The sequence below is a fragment of the Entelurus aequoreus genome, linkage group LG17 (assembly GCF_033978785.1).
Source record: "Entelurus aequoreus isolate RoL-2023_Sb linkage group LG17, RoL_Eaeq_v1.1, whole genome shotgun sequence".
NCBI lineage: Eukaryota > Metazoa > Chordata > Actinopteri > Syngnathiformes > Syngnathidae > Entelurus > Entelurus aequoreus.
In genome coordinates, this window is record NC_084747.1 from 25,305,253 (window position 1) to 25,322,265 (window position 17,013).

The window sequence follows — 17,013 nt, forward strand, 5'->3', positions numbered from 1 at the left end:
AAAAAGATACACTTACAATTAGTCCACCAACCCAAAATACCTCCCTCCCCCATTTGCACTCATTCACACTCATTCGCACAAAAGGGTTGTTTCTTTCTGTTATTAATATTTCTGGTTCCTACATTATATATCAATACAGATCAATACAGTCTGCAGGGATACAGTCCGCAAGCACACATGATTGTATTTTCTTATGACAAAAAAAACCCAAAAACATACACCCCCCCGGTCCGTGGGACACATTTTCAAGCTGTTGAAAAAGGTTGGGGACCACTGCCTTAGAGGGCCGCTTGTAACAGTAAATATATTTCATGTGTAATCACCTCAAGACATTATCCCACATGCAATGAAATATTATTTTACGTGCATCTTGATGGATAATGTTCTTGCTTTTGAAATCTAAAAAATAATGTTTGGAATATACATATTAATGGAGGGGGTGTCCAAACTTTTTCACGGGTGGCCACTTTTATATATTTTTTATTTGTAAAAAGAAAGGCTAAAAACAGACATTACCTTTATATTTAAAGACAAAACTTATTCTCATTCAGCCAAAACACTGTGAAGCTTGTCCGTCCAGGGGCTCAGCGCTCGCTCCGCAGCCCTGTCTCTACATCCGCAATCTCCTCAAGTCTCAATATCAATTTTGTCAACTTTTTTCTCATTACATTACACATTTTATCTCTCTTTTACATTCCTAATGTTGTTTTTATTCAAAAATATGATGCGGGCCATTAAAACTCTGGCTGCTGGCCGCACTTTGGACACCCCTGTGTTACTATCATGTTCTTCGCATGGTCAGATCATTCTCAAGTTTAAAAGACGTGACATTTTTCTGTCAACATTGAAAGAAGGAATATATTTAGTAAGAAAGATGAAGTCCTTAATGTCGCACTATTTTAGGTTTTCGAGGGCCACGTAAAACGATCTGGACCTCGGACACCTGTGGTTTAATACATCATGAATGTTTGGGAGAAAATACTTTAAAATATAAAACGATGAAATCATCTGAGCGACCGATGGGTGCGACGGTGGAAAGGATTGGGTGGTGAACTCAACTCTTATTGAATTTCAAATATCCCAAATATTTGTGTTTTTGTCCACTGTCCAAACGAACCTCACAAAAATAATATGTCTAAGGTCATCTGAATGGTATGAAAAACATGAACCAACCCCGCCTTAGGAGGCACCACCCGAAAAACTGTAGGGGTGTAACACTGTCATGTACCCCAAAAGTGACATATTTTTGTACAAAAACCCCAAACAAGTATTAGGTTAATAAATGTACTTTTATAATGTCCAATAAGGACTTTGTCCCTGAACTATTCTTGTGGAAAGATCCCTGATGTTTGTCTACTACGCAAACCGGATCCATCTGGGGACTGGTCCTCTGTCATGTCTGGTTTTCTGTGGATTTTCCTCTCGTAGGAGGCGGGGGTGTGGAGGAACTAAAGTTTCTGCCCCGGGGGCCACTGCTATGCAACCTGTATGAGCACCGATAAAAGCACATGCAGGAAGCACAGGGGAGGAAAACAGAAACTTTTCGGCCTCAGTTGCTAGTTGATCTTTGCAGCCTTTAAACCACCTCATGATTTGCTGGGTGTTAATGTGTGATTGTGGGTGTGGGTGCTGGTGTGTGTGTTTGGGTGTTGTGAGCGGGGTTAATTGCTCTCATGAGGGACAAAAACAGGGAATACAAAAGAGTCTGGTAGGGCTTGACGGTATAAGTTTTGTATCGATATAGATCATTATTGAAATTTATGACTTATGGAAGATAAGGACTAGGAGAAAAATATATTAAATGATAAATAAATATTTTATTTCAAATGTAACCTTCCTAAAATTATAATCCCCTCAGATACCAAGGCAGAAAGGAAATGTCAACACAAGGAAAACACTCAAACAATGTAAACACAATGGTAGAATCCCGTTGAACACTTAATAAGCTCTTAAAATGAAGGTGCAAAAATAAGGCACATGTAAGAGGTAAAGTATAATAAAATAGTGCAAGGTGTGAAAATTTAAGCATAGAGAAACCTGAGAAGATCTATTTTCTGCAGGTACGGGGTGTTTCGGTTCGGTTCGGAGGTGTACCGAACGAGTTTCCACACGGACATAATAAGTAGCGTACCGCACGTTGTGTAAACAATGCACACCGAGGCACAACACACGGCATGCTAGCAGCGACCGAGCTACGATAACATGTAAAAGCCAGAGCTGGAAGACCCTCCTGCCTCGTTAAGATCTCCCGTTTGGGAACACTTTGGCTGCGCGATACAACAATGGAGGACGGAGGTTTGCCGACATTGTTCAGCAGCTGCTTCTGACAACACGTCAAACATGCTAACCCATTTGAAGCGTCACCACCACATTCAAGCAGCCTCTCCTCGGCGAGGCAGGCAGGGTTAAAGCAATAACAAATGTTTTTATAGCAGCAGATATAAGTCCATATTGCATTAAAAACTAGATTTTGACCCACTTCTATGGTGGAAGAACAATGAGCCCATATATCCTCTTACTGCCAAGTTAGCCAGGTTGGGGGGGGGGGAAAGAAAAGTTAATCTGAGGCTAAGTTGACTTGAAACTGTTTAATGTTGCACTTTTTATATGTAAAAGAAAAGTTTTGTCATTTTATTTAATCTGAGCAACAACTTGAGGCAGTTTGATTAACGTGGACCCCGACTTAAACAAGTTGAAAAGCGTATTCGGGTGTTACCATTTAGTGGTCAATTGTACGGAATATGTACTGTACTGTGCAATTCACTAATAAAAGTCTCAATCAATCAATCAATCAAAAAAAGCACTTTATATGTGGAAAGGTTTTGTTAAGAAACCTTAAGAATGTGTGTGTGAATGGGTAAATGTGGAAATAGTGTCAAAGCGCTTTGAGTACCTTGAAGGTAGAAAAGCGCTATATAAGTATAACCCATTTATCATTTATTTACTTTAATGTGGGGCATGCTTTATAAGTTTTGTACAAGTAATAAAGATCTTATTAGAAGATCTTAAAGGGGGACTTGTTGGAAGCAGATCAGAATCATATCCATATTTAAGTGTTACTTCTTTCTAAACTCCTATAGTCATATAAAGAATAGCTAGTATTCTTCCTTCTTTTGAGTCTCATAGTAAGGTGTTGGCCTTCTAGATTGGAATGTGTCAGAGTAGAGATAACTCGGAGTAGTCTAAACAAAGGGAGTGGGGGCGAGGGACAGAGGGAAGATCACGGGACTTCCGGGGGTTTGAGGGGAGACCGAGCTAGACCGAGCTAGACCGATCTGGACCGGGCTGGGGAACGCTGGTGTGCTAGATTGGTCTCAGGTTTGTCCTCTAAGCTTGGAGAATAAACCACAAAATACCAACTACTGCCTGTTGATTGAATATAAACATCAGCGTATTGCCATAAAAAGAATCTAGGAGAGACTAGCAATTTGAATTCCCCATTGGAGGAATGCTGGTCAACGCAACACCTTCCAGTCAGGGGCTTAATTCTTTTGTTTCTATTTGCAGTTAAGCCTGATGCTATCACGTTAGCTCCGTAGCTAAAGTGTTTCGCCGATGTATTGTCGTGGAGATAAAAGTCACTGTGAATGTCCATTTTGCGTTCTCGACTCTCATTTTCAAGAGGATATAGTATCCGAGGTGGTTTAAAATACAAATCCGTGATCCACAATAGAAAAAGGAGAGAGTGTGGAATCCAATGAGCCCTTGTACCTAAGTTACGGTCAGAGTGAAAAAAGATACGTCCTGCACTGCACTCTAGTCCTTCACTCTCACGTTCCTCATTCACAAATCTTTCATCCTGGCTCAAATGAATGGGGAAATTGTCGCTTTCTCAGTCCGAATCGCTCTCGCTGCATTGAAAACAATGGGGAAATGTGAGGAGCCTTTCAACCTGCGACGTCACGCTACTTCCGGTACAGGCAAGGCTTTTTTATCAGCGACCAAAAGTTGCGAACTTTATCGTTGATGTTCTCTACTAAATCCTTTCAGCAAAAATATGGCAATATCACGAAATGATCAAGTATGACACATAGAATGGATCTGCTATCCCCGTTTAAATAAAAAATATTAATTTCAGTAGGCCTTTAATGGATTTAAATGGGTGTAGTTTAGATTTTTTTTTATGCTGATTGGGCGTTTTTTAAAATAATATCCACAAAGTTCAATGAACAGGATGTGTTATGTGTGAGCATGTGTGTTGAATTTTTGTGCTAGTTGAATTTTTTTTTCTGCACCATGACTAGGAGAGGTTATTTGGTTTGGGTCATATACGTTTATGCTGTGCACATATTCACATTGATGCGATTAATAGCCACTAACTTTTTTAACTTTGACAAAATTACCGTTGACTATTTGTATATTATATGAAAACACCGCTTAATGGAATCGTGCCGTCTCGCTGGCCAAACTGTAGCTTCGACATCCCGGCTACCCCTGCTCTAGAGGGTGAGCGTGGTTTAAGTGGTGTACATACTATGGTCCGTTTGAATAAAATCAAACAAAAAACTGCCATAATGTCGGTGACTTTTCCTCTTTTATCCACTATTTCTTCATTTTTATTTTCTCTTTTCACTCCATGCAAAGAATCAACTGCGAGACATACCATACAGGTATTTCTATGTTTACATGTTCAAACTTTCACAATATTTCCTTACATATTCCTTATTTTTGCACCTTTATTTAAAGAGGTGGGAATCTTTGGGCATCTCACGATATGATGACGATTCAGGGGCTACGATTCGATTAAAAATCTATTATTGATACAGCTTTGATTCTTGTATATTGATCCAGTTTTACATTTATTTTCATTTTACTAAATAAGCGTTTATCACTTGCAACTTTTAAAAACAGTGCATTTGTAGTAAGAAACAGTTGAATTATTTCCCACATTTATATAATTCATTGAAATGTGTGCAAAATTGGAACATAAGTGCCCTAAAATAAAGGAGATGGTCGGATCTCTCAGATGGCTTGCTGCAGTCAGTTACATTTTAGAACGGTCTACATTACTTTACTTATAATAAATAAATCTTATATCAATTATTAACATTTACTAATCAATTTTATAATCGTCTGAATTGCGATGCATCTAAAAATCGATTATATTCCCACATCTAGGTTATTGTTAAGTGTTCTATTTCAGAATTGTGTTAACATTGTTGACATTTCCTTTCCTTTCTGCCTTGGTGGTTGAGGGGACTATAATCAGAGGAAGGTTACATTTGAAATTAAAAGTTTTACATTTCATATATTTTTCCCCTGGTGCTCATTTTCGATAGGTCATGAAAAATACAGATAATTATCATTATCAACTGATATAAAACACTGATATTGTGAGACAGTTGTCATCCCTACGTACGACTCTTTGTTTGGGCACTTGATTCTGCGGGATGACACGCAAAAAACTGGACTAGTTTGTTAGCCGTAGGATAACCGAGACGGCATACAAAATTCGGGGGAAACTTTTTTAAAGAAAAAAAATATTTGTGCAAAATTTATGGCGTACAAAAAACAGGTACCACTGTATCTAAATGACAGAGACAGTGCTGCTGCGAGCAAGACCGTTGATTTTGTCAACTAGTGTTGTAACGATACCAATATTTTGGTAACGGTACTAAAATTATTTAGATACTTTTCGGTACTTTTCTAAATAAAGAGGACCACAAGAAAATTACATTATTGGCTTTATTTTAACAAAAAATCTTAGGGTACATTAAACATATGTTTCTTATTGCAGTTAAGTCCTTAAATAAAATTGTGAACATACAAGACAACTTGTCTTTTAGTAGTAAGTAAACAAACAAAGGCTCCTAATTAGTCTGCTGATGTATGCAGTAACATATTGTGTCATTTTCCATTCTATTATTTTGTCAACATTACAACATTATTGTGTGTTATACTCAATGGTTAACTGGACGTCTTTATGTGCTCGACGCCTCCATCATTGGTATGTGTTCATCTACAAAACCATTCTGGGTATCACTCCATCTTATCTGTCTTGTCTTTTAACAAAGAAACAAGGAAGTCACAATCTTCGTTCAATGAATGTTCTGCAACTTGTCGTCCCCAAAGTAAGAACTGAACTGGGCAAGAAAGCATTTAGGTTTTCAGCACCGAAGGCTTGGAATAACCTACAATCGAATCTTCAACTTCAAACCCTTGTTACATTAAATGGATTGCAGTCTACCTTCTCTGTATGCACATGTATTTTGTAAACAAGTCTTAATGTTGTAAATTTGATGTTTTATGTGTTGTTTACTGTTTTTAATGTAACCTTACTGCTGCCCTCTTGGCCAAGTCCCCCTTGGAAAATAGATCTTTGATCTCAATGGGATTTTACCTGGTTAAATAAAGGCTAAATAAAATAAAATAAAAAAGGACAAGTGGTAGAAAGTTCATTATTAATCTACTTGTTCATTTACTCTTAATATCTGCTTACTTTCTCTTTTAACATGTTCTGTCTACACTTCTGTTAAAATGTAATAATCACTTATTCTTCTGTTGTTTGATACTTTACAGTAGTTTTGGTTGATACCACAAATTTGGGTATCAATCCGATACCAAGTTGTTACAGGATCATACATTGGTCATATTCAAAGTCCTTATGTGTCCAGGGACTAGAGATGCGCGGATAGGCAATTATTTCATCCGCAACCGCATCACAAAAGTCGTCATCCACCCGCCATACGTTTCAGAGACGGTATAGTACCCAAAATGATTCATTAGTATCGCGGTACAATACTAATACCGGTATACCGTACAACCCTAGTGTCAACTTAAGCATGCGTCAAATGTCACAACAGTCACACACTATTTGTGCAAAAAGGTTCTCTCAGCAGTCCACGATGAATGAATCAACTGCACGCTGTCTCGTGACTCCGAGGTGTGAATCCCCTACAGGCAAATCCACAGAGAGCTAAGATTACATCCTTAATCCTCCAATAAATGGTGATAAATGTGAGTGTGACCAGAGTGAGCTCAGAAACACACTCACTCACGCACACACACGCACACACACACACACACACACACACACACACACACACACACACACACACACACACACACACACACACACACACACACACACACACACACACACACACACACACACACACACACACACACACACACACACACACACACACACACACACACACACACACACACACACACACGCACACGCACACACACACACGGCTCTATCGTTTAATCCCTTTGAAGCGCTGTGTTGTGGATTCCAAGGGATTTCTGTGAAGACCTCTCTGCCGCCTGGGCACCCTGGGGTGAAATGTGACACTGGAGAATCTGTCTAAGTGTTTGACTTGTTTGCCCAGCGAGGAGCATTGCCTTGGGGACCGCATTGGGCTACAAAAATGTGGATATATATATATACATATATATATATATATATATATATTAGGGATGTCCCAATCCGATATTTGGATCGGATCGGCCGCCGATATTTGCCAAAAAATGCGTATCGGCAAGGCATGGGAAAATGCCGATCCAGATCCAGTTTTTTAAAAAATTCTGGTCCGCGTTTTCCAATGCACCGATTTAAATAATACATACCACTTTTCTGCTGCTCCCTAATTTCCGTTCCGCATTTTCCAGCACACCTCCAACACAGTCGAGTATACGTTCTCACGCAGTTGCTTTTAGCTGCTGGCATTACACGACAGGCTCTTTCCACTCCTTCTTGTGTCTGCATGTCACAGACAGCAAGCGCACCGTCTTACATACGTCACATACTGTCACGTCATATGTCACATACGTATACGCACTCTCCCAGCAGAGAGGTAGCAGCATGGCTAACGTTAGCTGTGATGCTAGCGTAGCCGTGTGAGCGGTAATAATGAAGGAAGAATTAATTAATTCCCAAGAAAAACAGCAGGGGGTCCATCGTCTGGCGGTGGTTTGGCTTCAAGTGGGAATATGTCGAACAGACAACCGTAATTTGTCAAGTGTGGGGCAAAAGCGTTGCTATAAAAAGTAGCATTACTGCTAATATGTAGCATCATTTGAAAAGTCCCCTGCTAGAAAATGAAGAGTGTTTGAAACTCTGCACGTCAACATCTCCATTGTGTATTATTCAAACTCACCTAATTCAGCTGGCTAGTTGTTATCAAGAGTACTAAAACCCTTTTCAACATGAATCTGACAACTAAGTAGGCTAAATAACTTCAAACTTTAATACATGCTCGGATAAGGCCAGTATCGGCCAGTATCGGTATCGGATCGGAAGTGCAAAAACAACATCGGTATCGGATCGGAAGTGCAAAAACCTGGATCGGGACATCCCTAATATATATATATACATATGTATTGGATATATATAAATATATCCATCCATCCATCTATTTATATAAATATATAACTAATATAATTGAATATTAACAGTATGCGAAAGTTTGACCCCTACCTTGTTTACTTCCGTGACGACGTCCTTAAAGTTTTGTAATCAATCAGAAATATCAAGCAGCTAAAATGCGCCGAACATGGATAAGTGTGGAGGGAGGGTTTTGACAGACTAAACAGCAAATGATGCGTTTGTCCTTCACAGGAACAGATGTGATGCACACCACATTTCCTGAATAGCCACATTTTACGTAAATGATGGACCCTTTACCACCATAACTTTGTTATCCTGAGCGTGCGTCCTTTCCTGGAATGGCGCTCTGCAGCATAAACCCGAGGAAAACAGGAAAAGAAATAGCACTTCAGGTCTAATCCCAGAGGGAAAGGTATAACAAGAATATTATTCCAGACAATAAAGACTGAGAACAAAGTGTTGTTGTCGTGCGGAGGTGTCAAAAGGTGAGAGTGCTTCACTTCAGTGGTGAAACAAAAACACATCGAGCTTCTTTTCTCGGCCCCTGGGGACCACAAGGAAACAAAACCTCACAAAGACACAACACGACAAAGCAAACTTGTTAAGCCCTGGATAAGGTTATTCAGGGTAAATCCCACCTAACCTTATCTGTGTCCAAACAGAATAATGCCACCTTTTAAGACCCCCTGCCCCCTCCGTCTGCCGGCGCAACGCGACCTAGTACGCATGCGCGGAAAATGCGCACGTTATCGTCATCGTCATCTCCAGTGTTGCTTTGTGTGCAAGTTCTTAAATTTAACTTATCTGAACAATATCCAGTGTTGTGGTATTTCAATTAACTGGAATCCAGTGTGTTGTGGGGCCCTATTGTAGTGAATCACACCTGAGCCATCATAAATTAATCAAATCTTTATTAGTCACGTAAACAATGTGATAAAGACCATTTGACATTAATCAAACTAGGGATCTAGATATCTGGTCAGGACACTCCTCACTCTTTTGCCTTCACCTTCATTGTCCATTCGTTTTTGGTGATTTTATATACTCTGGGCCTAGACGTTGAGTCCGTGACATACATGGCGAACAATAACTGATACAGTCTGCTTTGCCAGTCCAAATGCATTCGCCGTTTTCCTCGACGGCCAGGTAATACAAAGCACACGCTACCTTTTTATCACATCCACGGGAGCTTGCATTCTCGTTGTCTCTCCTTCGACAAATGGACAAAGTTTTTCGCTAAGCAGCATCACAGCTGACCCGGACATTGGAAAGTTTTTTTGCCGTCTGAGAAGTGTTGTTTTCGAAATAATTGCAATCGCTTTCTCTTAAGCTATTCATGTGTGATTTCCACAAGCGTCTGTACATGTAAAAGAATGAGAAACATGGCCATGTCTGGATGACTCGCCTTTATATTTCCAGTGGTTAGCTCCAAGCTTTATTTTGAAGCTGGCTGTGGCGTGTTCTTTCTGACATCACTTCCTGGGTGGGCGAGGTCTATCTGGCGTCACTTCCTCTCCGAACTCAGTTTGTAAATGATCAATGAGTCCATACAAAGCTCAGTGCCAGAGATTCAAGAATTACACTGCTGACTTACCCGTGTAAAAATTTGTCCGAGGAGGGGGACCTTAAACGATGGTTTAGTGTGGCTGAAACAGGGCTTAGGCTAAATAATTATTCATTTAAGGGGTTAAACGCCTTAGTGTAGACATGGCCTTAGTTTGTCACTGAAACTAGACGCACCTTCATTACACTGCTTGGTGATTAATTAAAGGCCTACTGAAATGAATTTTTTTTATTTAAACGGGGATAGCAGATCTATTCTATGTGTCATACTTGATCATTTCGCGATATTGCCATATTTTTGCTGAAAGGATTTAGTATAGAACAACGACGATAAAGATCTCAACTTTTGGTATCTGATAAAAAAAGGCTTGCCCCTACCGGAAGTAGCGTGACGTAGTCAATTGAACATACACGCAAAGTTCCCTATTGTTTACAATGATGGCCGCATGAAGTGAGAGAGATTCGGACCGAGAAAGCGACGATTTCCCCATTAATTTGAGCGAGGATGAAATATTTTTAAATGAGGAAAGTGCAAGTGAAGGACTAGTGGGGAGTGGAAGATGCTGTGAGAGCCGGGGGTGACCTGATATTCAGCTGGAAATGACTACAACAGTAAATAAACACAAGACATATATATACTCTATTAGCCACAACACAACCAGGCTTATATTTAATATGCCACAAATTAATCCCGCATAAAAACACCTAGGTGTTTGTTATGCTAGCTCCTAGCTACTAGCTACTAGCTCGAGCTAGTTATAGCTCGAGCGGGTAATATGGACGGGATCCTGTATATATAACCCGCCAATACAATTCAAACACCTGCACAACACACACACTCACTCAGCCCAAACAACCGTTCAACTAACCCAAGGTTCATAAAGCTTATATATTTAATCAAAGTTACGTACATGACACGCACGTACTGGCAAGCAATCAAATGTTTGGAAGCGCGCGGGTGGGACCTGATATTCAGCTGGGAATGACTACAACAGTAAATAAACACAAGACATATATATACTCTATTAGCCACAACACAACCAGGCTTATATTTAATATGCCACAAATTAATCCCGCATAAAAACACCTAGGTGTTTGTTATGCTAGCTCCTAGCTCCTAGCTCCTAGCTCCTAGCTACTAGCTCGAGCTAGTTATAGCTCGAGCGGGTAATATGGACGGGATCCCGTATATATAACCCGCCAATACAATTCAAACACCTGCATAACACACACACTCACTCAGCCCAAACAACCGTTCACCTAACCCAAGGTTCATAAAGCTTATATATTTAATCAAAGTTACGTACATGACACGCACGTACGGGCAAGCAATCAAATGTTTGGAAGCGCGCGGGTGGGACCTGATATTCAGCTGGGAATGACTACAACAATAAATAAACACAAGACATATATATACTCTATTAGCCACAACACAACCAGGCTTATATTTAATATGCCACAAATTAATCCTAATGCTAGCTCCTAGCTCCTAGCTACTAGCTCGAGCTAGTTATAGCAAGCGATCAAATGTTTGGAAGCGCAGCTGTGTACTCACGTTATCGCAACTGTGTATCCAAATCAAAGTCTTCCTGGTAAGAGTCTCTGTTGTCCGAGTTCTTCCATCTTGACTGCATCTTTCGGGAATGTAAACAAAGAAGCGCCGGCTGTGTACGTGTTGTTGCTGACTTCCCTCGCAAAATAGACACTTCGCACCGACAACTTTCTTCTTTGCTTGCTCAGCTTCTTTCTCCATAATGCAATGAACAAATTGCAACAGATTCACCAACACAGATGTCCAGAATACTGTGGAATAATGAGATGAAAACAGAGCTATTTCGTATTGACTTCAATGGTGTCTGAATACTTCCGTTTCAATGATTGACGTCACGCGCATACGTCAACCCTCAGAGGCGTTTCGAACCGGAAGTTTAGCGGGAAATTTTAAATTGCACTTTATAAGTTAACCCGGCCGTATTGGCATGTTTTGCAATGTTAAGATTTCATCATTGATATATAAACTATCAGACTGCGTGGTCGGTAGTAGTGGCTTTCAGTAGGCCTTTAATACTAAAAGCAGAATGTTAACAAAGCACCAGAGGAAACTGAAGAAAAAAAACAACAATAAATTAGGGCTGGGTAAAAAAACGATTAATATATATTACAGTAGACGCACAATTGATATCAATAACAAATGCGTTCGATACAACGTATTTATTTTCTTTGATGTCAAAAGAAAGCGGAAGTATGGAAGCAAGGGTGGTTGCATGAACAAAGGCTCTCGCTCTCTGGGAACCGAGCGACGCAGGAAGTGATCGCTGATCAGTGGCACGCTAACGGCCAATCAGGAGACAGTGTCAACTATCAAGTTTGACAGAGCCATCTTGTGTTCTCGCGGTTGATTCTTTGCATGGAGTGAAGAGAGAAAGTAAAAATTCTAAAAAAAATTGTCGATAATTGGGAAAAGTCACCTGGACAGTATGGCAGTTTTGGGGGGATTTTTCCAAAGGGACTGTCTTCAGACCAACGGGTCTTTGAATCATGCAAGGCGCTCGTCCCCACCAAGACCGCTAAAACTACACCACCTTAGCCGTGCTCACCCATTAGAGCACAGCCGTGAATTCCTGGCACTAAACCTGCAGGACATAGTTCTTCTCTGGTTTCGCTCGGTTTACATTTTCACTCTTTGCACTATTTTCTTACTCTTTATAAAACATTTCTTACATATTCCTTCATTTAAGATCTTATTAAGTGTTCAATGTGATTTTACTATTTTGTTTACATTGTTTTGAGTGTTTTCCATGCCTGTGTTGACTTTACCTTTCTGCATTGATAGCTCAGGGATTATAATCAGAGGAAAGTTACATTTTAAATAAAAATGTTTACATTTAATATTTTTTTCTTCTAGTCCTTATTTTTTCTAGGCCACAAAAAAATTATTATTGTTATCAACCGATACAAAGCACTTCTTTTGTGAGCCTTATCGCCCAGCCCTACAGGTACTTGTACCTCATAACATTTAGTATTTCAGTCGTCCTTTGCCACATCGCACTTTAAATATTACAGCTTAATTATAATGCAGATTTTTAATAAAGAAAAAAAAAAAAAGATATTCACCAAGCAGGACTTCCGTTTCCAAGTTAAAGGAGGAACAAAGCTAACAACAACACTACGGCGGCTAATCTTGGCACTAATGTATATTCAACATGACAACCAAGTTGACCAACTTTGGGCAAAAGGGGGGCAAGACAAAAAAAAAAAAGACTATCAAAGGCAAAGCTCAGATTTATTTGCAATTTAATTTTCATATAATATACAAATAGTCAGCGGCTTCATAGCTGTCATCAAGTTAGTGGCCATTAATCACATCAATCTAAACGGGTGCACAGCATTCACTTATATGACCCATGTCAGGCAACCTTCCCTAGTCATGGTTCAGAAAAAAAAAATCAACGAGCGCAAAAATTCAACAAACATGGTCACACATAACACAACCTGCTCATTGAACTTTGTGGATATTATTAAAAAAACGCCCAATCAGCATTAAAAAAAATCAAGTCTGTTGATGCATTTCATCTTCGACATCATCAGCTCCAGGTGACACTGATGAGCCTTGTGGGCCTTGTGGAATGACAATGCGGGACGCGTAATGCTAACAACACGAAATAATAACACAAGGCTCGTGGTCGTAGCTGTGACCGTCCAGTTGACCACGTTTTTGCAGAACAACACAGCACATGGAAGCCCAGTTCCAATTTAGAGGAATTACCCAGGATGTGTGATGAAGTATTTCTACATCGTGGTCGTGTTGTAGTGGCCGGGTGATGGCCAGAGCAATCATGCTTGGAGGATACTTAGGCTACCGGTGCTGACTGTAATCTACAGGAGAACACACGCAAGTCTACTATATTAGGTGAAACTAGGGCTGAGCGATATGGACCAAAACACATATCCCCATATATTTTGGCTGAATATCGCTGTACGATGTACAGTAGATCGCAATATTTTTTTCCGGAAAGTGAAATTAGACAAATTCAAACCCAAATATGCATGTGAAGTTGTTTTATTGAAACAAATACTTGACATGAGTAATTTTAAGTAAATAAGTAAGTTTAATGCATAGATAGATGCACATTAAAATATTAAAAAGCCCTGAAAATATTTTAAAAAATAGTCGTTTTCTTCTGCCTTCATTAAAACAAACTTTAGCTATGCTCAAAACCTCAGCTAATAACAAAAACACAAAATAATAAAATATAGAATAAAGTCCCTGGTTTAGGGGACATTTTCAACTTTAGCAGCAGTAGTTTTTTTTAGATTTTTTTTTGTTCCCTAAAATTTAAGCCAGAAACACCAAGCTGTCAACTGCAGGATGCTGTGTGGCAGGTGTCAACATTTCCACTGCAGCCAAACACACATCCACATTTTGTACACCTCTGTTGTGGCAGTGCTTCTTGAGCTAAATCCTGTAAATCCTGGACTTTTAAGTCCCTACTTTTTTCCTACATTTAGAACCCTGCGCCTTATAAACCGCTGCGGCTAATTTACGGATTTTTCTTTGCTGACGGCCGCAATGCAAATAGTTAAAAAAAAACTGCTAGGGTTTGTTATTGTTTGTTCTATGGCGCCATCTTTTGGACAAGTTTGCTCCCTGCAGGTGCTGCAGTGTCCTTCCATTTAGTACTTTCAGCCTGAAGTACCACTACCGTTCAGTCTTCTAGCCGTCCATAGCGTTTCTACTCGTATGAATTCTTCATTCATCACTCCAAGCAATGTTTAAGTTTTACAATATAACTAAAACAACTCATACTTACTAAACCTTGCCATGTTTGATGTCTGTTTTCATGAATACGTGCTATCGTAATGTTATGAAGGTAGTGTTGTTAGCTTTAGCTAATATGCTAACACGTCTACGAGTGTCTGGGTTAGTATTAACTTACAACGGCATTTTTCACAAATTCCTCAGTAAATTCACTAAAACCTCACCGTGGAGTTATTGAGTCTGTTTAGCTGATTGGAGAGCGAGCTTCCACAGCTAGTGGGTCCATGACGATGACTTCTGTTTAATTTGATCGGCCGTTTTACTGCCGTGTTACAGACACCATTTGGAAACAATTAGGGTATGTAAATAAACATTTACAAAATCTTTCTTTGTAAATAACTTATTTCACAGCGTATATATTTGCGGCTTATAGTTCAGTGCGGCTTATAGTTCAGTGCGGCTTATATATGGAAACATGTTTTTATTTTTATTTTTTTTATTTAAGTGGGTGCGGCTTATATACCAGTGCGCGTTATAGTCTGGAAAATACGGTACTTGTGACTGGTAAGCTTATATAATAAATAATTTTTGGCAGCTTTTTAAATCTGTTTTTTGCAACTCAGAACATATCTACTTATGCAAAGTTTTGTATTTTGGCAGAAATTTATTCACCATCGTTTTCAGGTGCAGCCGTTGTTGATTTGTGAGAATCAGGTAAATTGCAACTCGCCACGCTGCTGTCATGAACGAGTTTTGCCAAGGCTTGAGTCAAACGGCTCCGATCGCTGACAATACTGCTGAAGGTTCTTTTTTCATTGAGGGCAAAATCCCGGGGAACAAAAAATAAGAAGACAAAATCTGCGATTTCCCTGTCAAACACGGGAAGGTTGACAGGTATGCCTCACACTCTCCTCGTACTGGAGTTTGTGTCAAGTGAGGGCGCCCCCTACCCCGCCTTACGGGGCACAGTACCCAGCGCAGACACAAAGAGCAGAGAGACTTCCGCGTCAACAAATTAAGGATTACATATATCGGTATGGCGGTATTGTGTCAAATATATCTCTTTTTAAAATAGACCGGTATAATTCGTAATACCAGTATTCTGCCCAGCCCGAGGTGAAACGAGTGTAAAGGTGACTATATGGGTGTTATTTCATATTTAAACTATGCTGAAAAACATAGTTTAACAGTTTTTTTATAATTTAAAATAAAACTATTCAAATTATTAATAATAGTCCTCCTACCTTGCGGAAATTTGTTTACCACGATCAGGCCAGGAAACAAGTGGCCAAATGTATTTCGATACTTTTTTAAATAAAGGGGACCACAAAAATGACATTGTCTTTAACAAAAAAAATATTACGGTACATTAAACATATCCAAGCACAATGTTGTCCATTAATAAAATACTGAACATGTGAGGCAACTTCTATTTTAGTCGTAAGTAAGCAAAGAAAGGCTCCTAATTAGTCTGCTGACATATGCAGTAACATATCGTGTCATTTCTCATTCTATTATTTTGTCAACATTATGAGGTACAAGCGTTAGAAAATGTATTATTAATCTACTTGTTCATTTACTGTTAATATCTGCTTATTTTCTGTTTTAACATGTTCTATCTAAACTTCTGTTCAAATGTAATAATATCTTATTCTTCAGTTGTTTGGTTACTTTACATTAGTTTTGGATGATACCACTAATTTGGGTATCAATCCAATACAAAGTAGTTATAGAATCATACATTGGTCATAATTTAAGTCTTCATGTGTCCAGGGAAGTATTTTCTGAGTTTATAAACATAATAGAAATACAAATTTAAAAAACGGAAAAATATTTTGTGATGCTAAAAAATATTGATGCAATCATGGTAGTATCGACTAGGTATGTTTTTGTACTTGGTATCATTACAGTGGATGTCAGGTATAGATCCACCCATAGTATTTGTATTGAGGAGCGCTAGCTTGCTGTTAGCAGTTAGCTATTCTTTCCTCCTACGGTATGTAGTGAAGCATGTTTAGCTATTCCTCGTCCTGCCGGGATGATACTTGTAAGAAACGTACTTTATTTGTCACCATGGAGGCGAGGATTAGTGATTTACAAGTAGCTAAAACACTGCCGACTGCGGATGGACGTTAGCCGCTAGCTAGCTAGCCATGTTTAAAGTACCTCTTCCTGAGGGCGTTTCAGTGTTATAGCTTCACCTTTATCGTAAGTTTTTTAAGCCAAAATGCGTCCATTCTCCCTTTAATGTCTCCACACTGTGTTTGCTTGTAAGTACTCCATGATTGTGCGCTGCCAAACATGCTCCTCTGCTCGTCAAACCAGAAATGTTATAAAAAAGTGGGGAACAAGTACT

General features: G+C 39.3%; 1 pseudogene; it reads right to left on the reverse strand.

The window, feature by feature from the left end:
* The window catches only part of LOC133631792 (cell surface hyaluronidase-like), a 104,459-nt pseudogene that overhangs the window by 51,884 nt on the left and 35,562 nt on the right, over nucleotides 1–17,013 (reverse strand).